At 41.8% G+C, this 7,530-nt stretch overlaps 1 long non-coding RNA gene across 1 annotated transcript; it reads right to left on the reverse strand.

Annotated features, from left to right (window-relative positions):
• Nucleotides 1–1,360: 1,360 nt before the first annotated feature.
• Nucleotides 1,361–6,214, reverse strand: LOC138157901 (uncharacterized). The gene is made up of 2 exons (XR_011167497.1): nt 6,074–6,214; nt 1,361–3,514 (listed from the first exon to the last, which is right to left on the reverse strand). It is a non-coding gene; the product is annotated as an uncharacterized lncRNA (long non-coding RNA).
• Between the last annotated feature and the right edge of the window lie 1,316 nt (nt 6,215–7,530).

A 7,530-nucleotide genomic window follows, 5' to 3' on the forward strand; every position in this document is an offset into this window, starting at 1 on the left:
GGGCTTGAGACCTGTTCATATTCCCCTTTGATGTTTCAGATATGGGTATTTTGACCACGTTGTCCTTTCCTGAATTTGTATTTTGATCTTCCCTGTCACCAAGATCTTTCTCTATGGTCGTTGGTTTTTTAAAATTCTTTTTGCTCATTTTGTTTGCCTTTTTTTCCTGACTTTTAAATTTGATCTCTGCTTCTGGGGTCCAGGGGGTACTGTCCCAGACTTCTTGTGCTGGGGGCTAGGGCCCGGTTACTGATTTTCTGTGCTGGGGCCTCAGCTGCAGGCAGCTGGATGTTGTAGTGGTTTGGTAGTTTCCCTGTTGCTGAACTGGAACTGCTGGTTGGTGGCTGGTGTGTGTCTGGTGTTGGTGCTTGCCTGCTCTCCCACCCTTGGGCTCAGGATCTCCCACTGGGTTGCTGAGGTGGGGCTTGCTGCTGGCTTGCTGGGATGGCTCCGATCCTGTACTGGTCCCCTTCAGGCACAGCAAGAGGGACCTTTCCTGTTAATCCCCCCAGTTTCCTGGAGCCAAGAGACTGCTGTACCCTGTCTTTCTGCTGGCTCCAGAATTTTTCCTTGGGCGATATTCTCTGGGTTTTTCCAAGGTCAACAAGGGAGGGTGAGAGCAATTTGCTGCTTACTCCAACATCTTGACTCCCAGAAGTTTAAATAGCACATCTAGAGTTTGAGATTTCCAAAAGTCACCTGGTAATGGTGGACTTCAGGAAAGAGAAGAGGACTGGATATAAAAGCTGCTCTAGGAATAATCTAAATAGAAAAGAGAATTGGACTTATGGCAATGAATGAGATTATCAACTGAAATAATTTAGAGCAGGTTCCCCACCCCTGGTTTAAAGGGGAAAAAAAGATCATAGGACATAGTCTTGGGAGATACTTATTGTTAGTAGCCTTGAAATGGAATCTGGCAAAGGAAATTGAGGTCTGAGAACTAGGAAAGAGTAATGTTAAGTGTTCAGAAAAACTAGAAAACAGAAACTATCCAGGAGGAAAGGGAGATCAACAGTGTTAGACGCTACTGAAAAGTCCAGAAGCATGAGGGCTAAGAGAAAGTAACTCAAAGAACAGTTGCTTTATAGGTCCAATTTTGCCCAAAGGGAGACAATGTGCCTCAGAAAAGCCTCTGGGGTTAGCTGAGCTCTGCATCTCTGGAGGGTCTTAGGCTAGGAGGGTCAGTAGACAAGGAGGCTGGCATCTTCCCTCTGAGTTCCTGGCTGCTCTGAAGGGCTTGGGATGCTGTTTTTCTCTACTGACATAGGCTTGAGCCTCCACTAGACGGGTTACACTCATTGCTAGGAAGGTAACGACTAGCACCAGAATTCCATTTAATCACTTAACAATAATTAGCTTTTATGAAAGGATATTTACTTCAAAGACACAGCCAGAACAAACCTGCAAAAAAATCTTCCAACATCTGCAGGGCATTCTTTCCCCTACACCACCTCAGTCTCCCTGGGGGTTGAAGGTGGAGTAGGCTTAATTTAGTTTTGTTCCTACATAGCAATAGTCCCACCAAGTTCACATTGAAAGGCACAATCTCTGCCAGATAAATTCTTGTTTCAGCTTTCACAGCATGTCAAATCCAAAGATGTCTTAATGCATTTATGCAGAGTTGACTTATATCAGTTTGAGTTCTGACTGCTATATTCCTATGATTTGCTCTCCTAACTTCACTTTAAAAAATATTTTATTGATTTCTACATATCACAATAACTTTAAAAAATATTATTTATTTTTAATTTTAAAAATATTGAATTTTGGGGCGGTTAGGTGGCGCAGTGAATAGAACACCAGCCCTGGAGTCAGGAGGACCTGAATTCAAATCCAGCCTCAGACACTTAACACAAAAACTAGCCATGTGACTTTGGGCAAGTCACTTAACCCCAATTGCCCTACCTTCCCCCTTCCAAAAAGCAAAAACAAAAAAAACCAAAAAAAAATTGAGTTTCAAATTTTCTCCCTCTTTCCCTCTCCACCCCCAGATGAGAAGGCAAGCAATATTATATAATTATGGATGTGAAATAACACAAAACATATTTCTATTTTAGCCATGTTGCAAAAATATACAAAAGGAGGAAATTATACTTCATTTTGCAGTCAGAGCTCATTAGTTCTATCTCTGGAAGTTGATAGCATTTTTCATCATGAATCCTTTGGAATTGTCTTGTATCATGGTATTGATCAGAGTAGCTGTCTTTCACAGCTAGTCATCATTACAATATTGCTATTACTTTGTATGTTGATCTCCTGGTCTGCTCACTTCACTTTGCATCAGTCTACATAGGTCTTTTGATGTTTTTCTGAAAAGGTTCTCTTCCTCATTTCTTGAAGCACAGTAGTATTCCATCACAATCATATACCACAACTTGTTCATCCATTCCCTGAATGATGGGCATCTCAATTTCCAATTCTTTGCTACCACAAAAAGAGCTGCTATAAATATTTTTGTACAGATAGATCCTTTTCCTTTGATCTCTTTGTTTCCCAGCCTTTCAAAACTCCTGAAGTCAGAGACTCTACTTGCTTCACTGAATGTCAATGAGTGAAGGAGTCACCAAAATCTTCTAGAAACAAATGAAGCCAAGAGAACATAACTGAAGCTGATAGGTCTTTTTGAATGCTTCTAGACTGAATCAAATAGCATCTTCTTCAACATGTCATTAGACTACTGAGATTAGCAACAAAATGTCTGCTCCACAGTCTATTCTCTTGTGCATTGTCATGATTGTCCTAGAAGTAGCTATGTAGGACTACATGGAGATACCATCGGGGGTACTGTATGCATTCAACAGACCCCTATTACAATAGTTTTCTGGGGGCAGGAAATATTAGTCCATATTAGTGCCCCGGGACATATCTCCATTTCCCCAGTTCTCTCTCTGACTTCACTTATGGAGAAGCATTGTTTTCCACAAGCAACTGGCACCAAAGTTTAACACTCCCTCAAGTGCATAAGCCACACTCCAGTGCCTGGAATCTTTTTAAGGATTTCCTCCTACTTTTGGCAAAGGATTTCAAAGGCATGTTTACTACTTGGTTTTTCTTTCTTTTTTTCTAGAACGAGAGAGAGTTGTACAAATGTTCCACACCATGGTAGCAAGATCTGTATCAGAAAGCACTCCTGGTTCTGGTACCTCCCAGGCCACGCACATGCTCACTTCCACATTACTCACGCAGGCTCTCCACATGACTTGGTTTGAATATGAAATTGTTAAGCCCACATCTTCATGACTCCAGGGCACCATTCAGACCAGAGCTGGCAAGGCTCACCCGGTTGGGTAACTCTACCGTTGGTGGTGGCACCATATCCTGCTTCATTTTCAGTTCTTCTCTCTGTGCTGTTGGCTCCTGCCTGAGAAGTGGGAGGCTTCATGAGCCAGTTGTGCTCTGACAAGACAGACCCATTAGGCAGTAATTGGAGCAGTTAACCAGAAGCCTGGCTTGGGAGTTCTGCCATCCAGCATGATTCTGGTCTTTCCAAACACGTTCAGTCAGGACAGGCCTGTTTGAAAAGCAGAAAACCCATACGTAAATGTGTGAAATGGCCATGCTTTCAGCTCTCACATGGGGAGGACATCTGGAAGCATCCAAATGGGCACCTAATTGCTTTAGGCTAAATCTGGCCTTGCAGACAGAAATGTACCCAGGCAAGAAGACTTGAGTGACTCACTAGCTGATTTATGCTCAGGAGCCGTGAGACTGGACTCATGGCCCTGAAGAGAGGTTTTGCTTTCCCCTAATTAACTAACTGGCTTCATAGGAAATAGATGTTTGGCTGCTGGAAGACAAAGAACTGGGCTCCAGACCTGCGTGAGGGCTGGATGCAAGCCACTTTTGCCTTGTGAGCAAGGCATGGAAACCACATTCAGTTAAGCAGTGGAATAGTTGATGTTCACCCACAGGCTTTGGCAAACATAGAAGAATAGGAAGGCACCATCTAAAGCATGTGTTTAACAGTAACGGCTGATGTGGATGACAGGGTGCTTTAAACCTATGCAAAAAGATTTTATATAGACGATCCTGTTTGAGCCCCACAATAACCTTCTAGGTGTTAGTATCCCATTTTAGAGATGAGGAAACTGAGGTAGAGACCCATGGTATCCGAGGAACATCTTCTTGTCTCCAACTATAGCATGCTCCCACGTTGCTATATTGTCTCTCTTGTCTAGACATAAGCACGTCCTTTGGAAAACCATGCACTATCCAGAAACATGGTCGAAATACTTGTTCGCTAGTCTAAGTAACCCACACAACTCTCTCCATCTTCCTTTCATCACCCAGCAGCAATATCTATTTAACCTTACTATGTATTGGGGAAGGTCCAAGGATATTACTGACAAAGATTGTGCATCAGGAAAAATCACACTAACTCATATCTGTTAATGATGTTTAATTTTATTCTTTATAAAATGCCTTGCATGCATTATCTCATATGAGCCTTGTGAAGTAGGATTGCAGATATTATTCTTCTGCTTTAGTGAATGAAGAAATTGATCAGCTGAGTTGCATGGCTAGAAAGAGTCAGAGGAGGGATTTGAATCCAGCTCCTTTGACTCCAAATTCATTATCCTACCAGACCATGATTATATGTTTATCTTAGCCCTTTGGAGTCAAGATATTTATTAAGCACTTACTATGTGTCAGACACAACCACTAATGTTAGGGATATGAGAAGCAGAATAGTACAATGTGTAGGGTTCTGGATTTTCAAGTCAAGAAGGGTGAGTTTGAATCTTTGCTGAGGTGTGGCTCCCTTATCCTTTCTTTTTTGTTGTTGTTTGGTCATTTTCAATTATGTCTGATTCTTTGTGACCCCATTTAACGTTTTCTTGGCAAAGATACTGAAAAAGTTTGCAATTTCCTTCTCCAGATCATTTTACAGATGAGGAAACTGAGGCAAACAGGGCTAAGTGACTTGCCTGGGGTCACACAGCTACTAAAATCGCTGAGGCTAGATTTGAATTTAGGGAGATGAGTCTTCCTGACTCCAGGTTTGGCACAGCTGCCCTGTAGCTAGCTGGCCCTTTCTTAGCCTCAGTTTAAACAATTAAACAAGATGACATGTATAAAATGCTTTACAAATTTTAAAGTTTGTAATCAAGATTATAGTGTTAACATTTATGAAGACCAAAATGAAACAAGCCCTGGTCTCAAGGAGCTTATTTTCAATTCATCTGTCAGCTAGGAAACATTTATTAAATACTATGTCCTGAACACTGTGCCCTTGGCTGGCAATAAGACAAAAACAAAAACCCTGCCTGCCCTCAAGAGGCTTACATTCTAAAAGATTCTATCTTATATTCTACCTATCCTTTCTACTGGAAGGATGCAATGTGCACATAGACAGGAATACACAAAATAATTCCAAAGAATGGATGGTCTTGGTTGGGACCCCTAGAATCCCCTTGGCTCACTCCTAGTCAGTTTATCTTCTGCACTAATCCTTCTTTAATAATATCACCTCCTATGCTTGGCTGGTGTCTCTTGGGTCCCTCAAATTGTTTACCCTGGTTTTTTCCTCCAGTTTTCATCTTTGCCCTAAATACAATGGAATATTTCATTCTTTCACAGATTTGCCCAGAATCTCTATTTTTCATGCTTACTATATGATTTCCCCACTGACTTGGGAAAATTGTGTCAATGCTTTTGTCAGTCTGAGTTTAATCACGTTTAGGTCAAAGATACATTCCCATTAAAATGTTGAAGGATGACTTTATCTATTTGCCAGATATGGCAAAGGACCTGAAAGGGGAAAAGAGAGTAGTAGCTCTCTGAAGTAATTACTGCTTAAAAGTGACATCTGAAATATTTGAAAGCTCTTTGTAGAAGAGAACAATGCAGCCAGAGCCCATGCCTTGACAATATAGAACTTAAGAAAGAATGGCATTCTCAGCATTTGGCATCATCTTTACACACAAAACAGTATGATGTAATGGACAGAGTGCAAGGCAGACTGAGGAAGGCATGGGTACAAATCTCACTTCAGATAGGTGTGTCACCCTGAGTTTACCTTCATGATGCCTCAACTTCCTGATCTGTAAAATAGGTATGATAATCTTACCAGAGTAAGTCAAGGTCAGATGGTCACTCCACAGAGAGTGGTCATAATGGGAATTTTCATTTAGGTACAGGTTGGAGTAGATGGCCACAGATGTCCCTTCCAACTCAAATTCTGGGATTCTGTACTATTTGCTTCCCAGGGCTATTGTGATGAGATAATATATGCATGCTCTTTGTAAAGTATAAGCTGCTACGGCAGTTTCCTCCCTTGCATTCCAAATAGTTCACTCCCACCTCCTAGCATGGATGGGGGAGGGGGGAGGTATTTTAAAATGCTCCCAATTGTGCAACTGGGGAACCAGAATGAGTTTTTACATGTATTTTAAAATCTCTCCCAGTCTTACACTCAACCTGCCTCTGCCTCTGGCTAGGGTCACACCCTTGGCTCAGCCTTAAAGTCAGCCTTAGTAGACTAACACGCTTGTTTGAGGATTTCAAGTTTGCAAAGCACTTTTCCTCTGAACAACCCTGTGAAGCCCAATATTATACCTTCCTCCCCATTTTTCATTCCAGTCAGACTGACCTGCTTGCTGTTCCCCAAGCAGCATGCTCCATCCCTTGCCTGTGTACCTTTGTGCAAGCTCTAGCCTCATGCCCAGAATCACCTCCCTGATCCCCCTTGTTTTCGAATCACTAATTTCCTTCAAAGCTCTAATCACATGGTGTTACTGAGGTACCTTTCCTGATTTCCCCAGCTGTTGGTGCTTTTCATGTCTGCATATGACTTTGGATCTTTGGATTCATTCTGCATTCATTTTGTGGTTCCTTCAACCTAGAGTATAATCTCACTGAGGGCAGAGACTGTTGCCATTTTTGTCTTTGTAGGTCCAGTAAAAAAACACAGTGCCTGGTGCTTTAAGAAATGCTTCTTGAATTGGATTTTTTAAAGGAGGAAACTAAGGCTCCGCAGTTCTTTTTAGTAACTTATAGATCTAGGGCTGGATGATATCTCAGAGGCCCTCTGGTCTAATTCCCTCATTTTTCCAAAGAGAAACATGGTGCCCACCAAGGTGAGAAAGTCTCACAACAAGGGTCAGAGGCAGGATTCAAACCCAGGGCTTCTGATGTTAAATTTAGCACTCTTGCCACTACACTGTGATGCCCTTTAAAATCAAGATTTTGGGGGCTTTAAACCTGGCACAGAGGACAGTCATTAGAGGAATTTTGTGACTCTAGTCTCTATATGATCAGTTAACCTCTGAGGCACTCCCATTTCTTTATCCATGAAATGAAAGCTCCCTAAACTTCCTCGCAGTTTTAACAGCCTGAGATTGTACAAGTCTCTCTCACCATTTCCTTATATATTACAATATCGTTGGGTTTATAGTGTCAGAAGTTAGAAATCTCTAGCTTTCTAGGTTTATGTAGGCCTCTAGGTAGCATAGGCAGATGTTATCTCATCCCAGAGGGCATTCTAAACTCAAAAGATAATTGTGAGCCACGTTTTCCAAGGGGAGA

This window comes from Petaurus breviceps, unplaced genomic scaffold (genome assembly GCF_028583685.1).
Source record: "Petaurus breviceps papuanus isolate PSGF00001 unplaced genomic scaffold, PetGlider_PUasm1.0 173, whole genome shotgun sequence".
Taxonomy (NCBI): domain Eukaryota; kingdom Metazoa; phylum Chordata; class Mammalia; order Diprotodontia; family Petauridae; genus Petaurus; species Petaurus breviceps.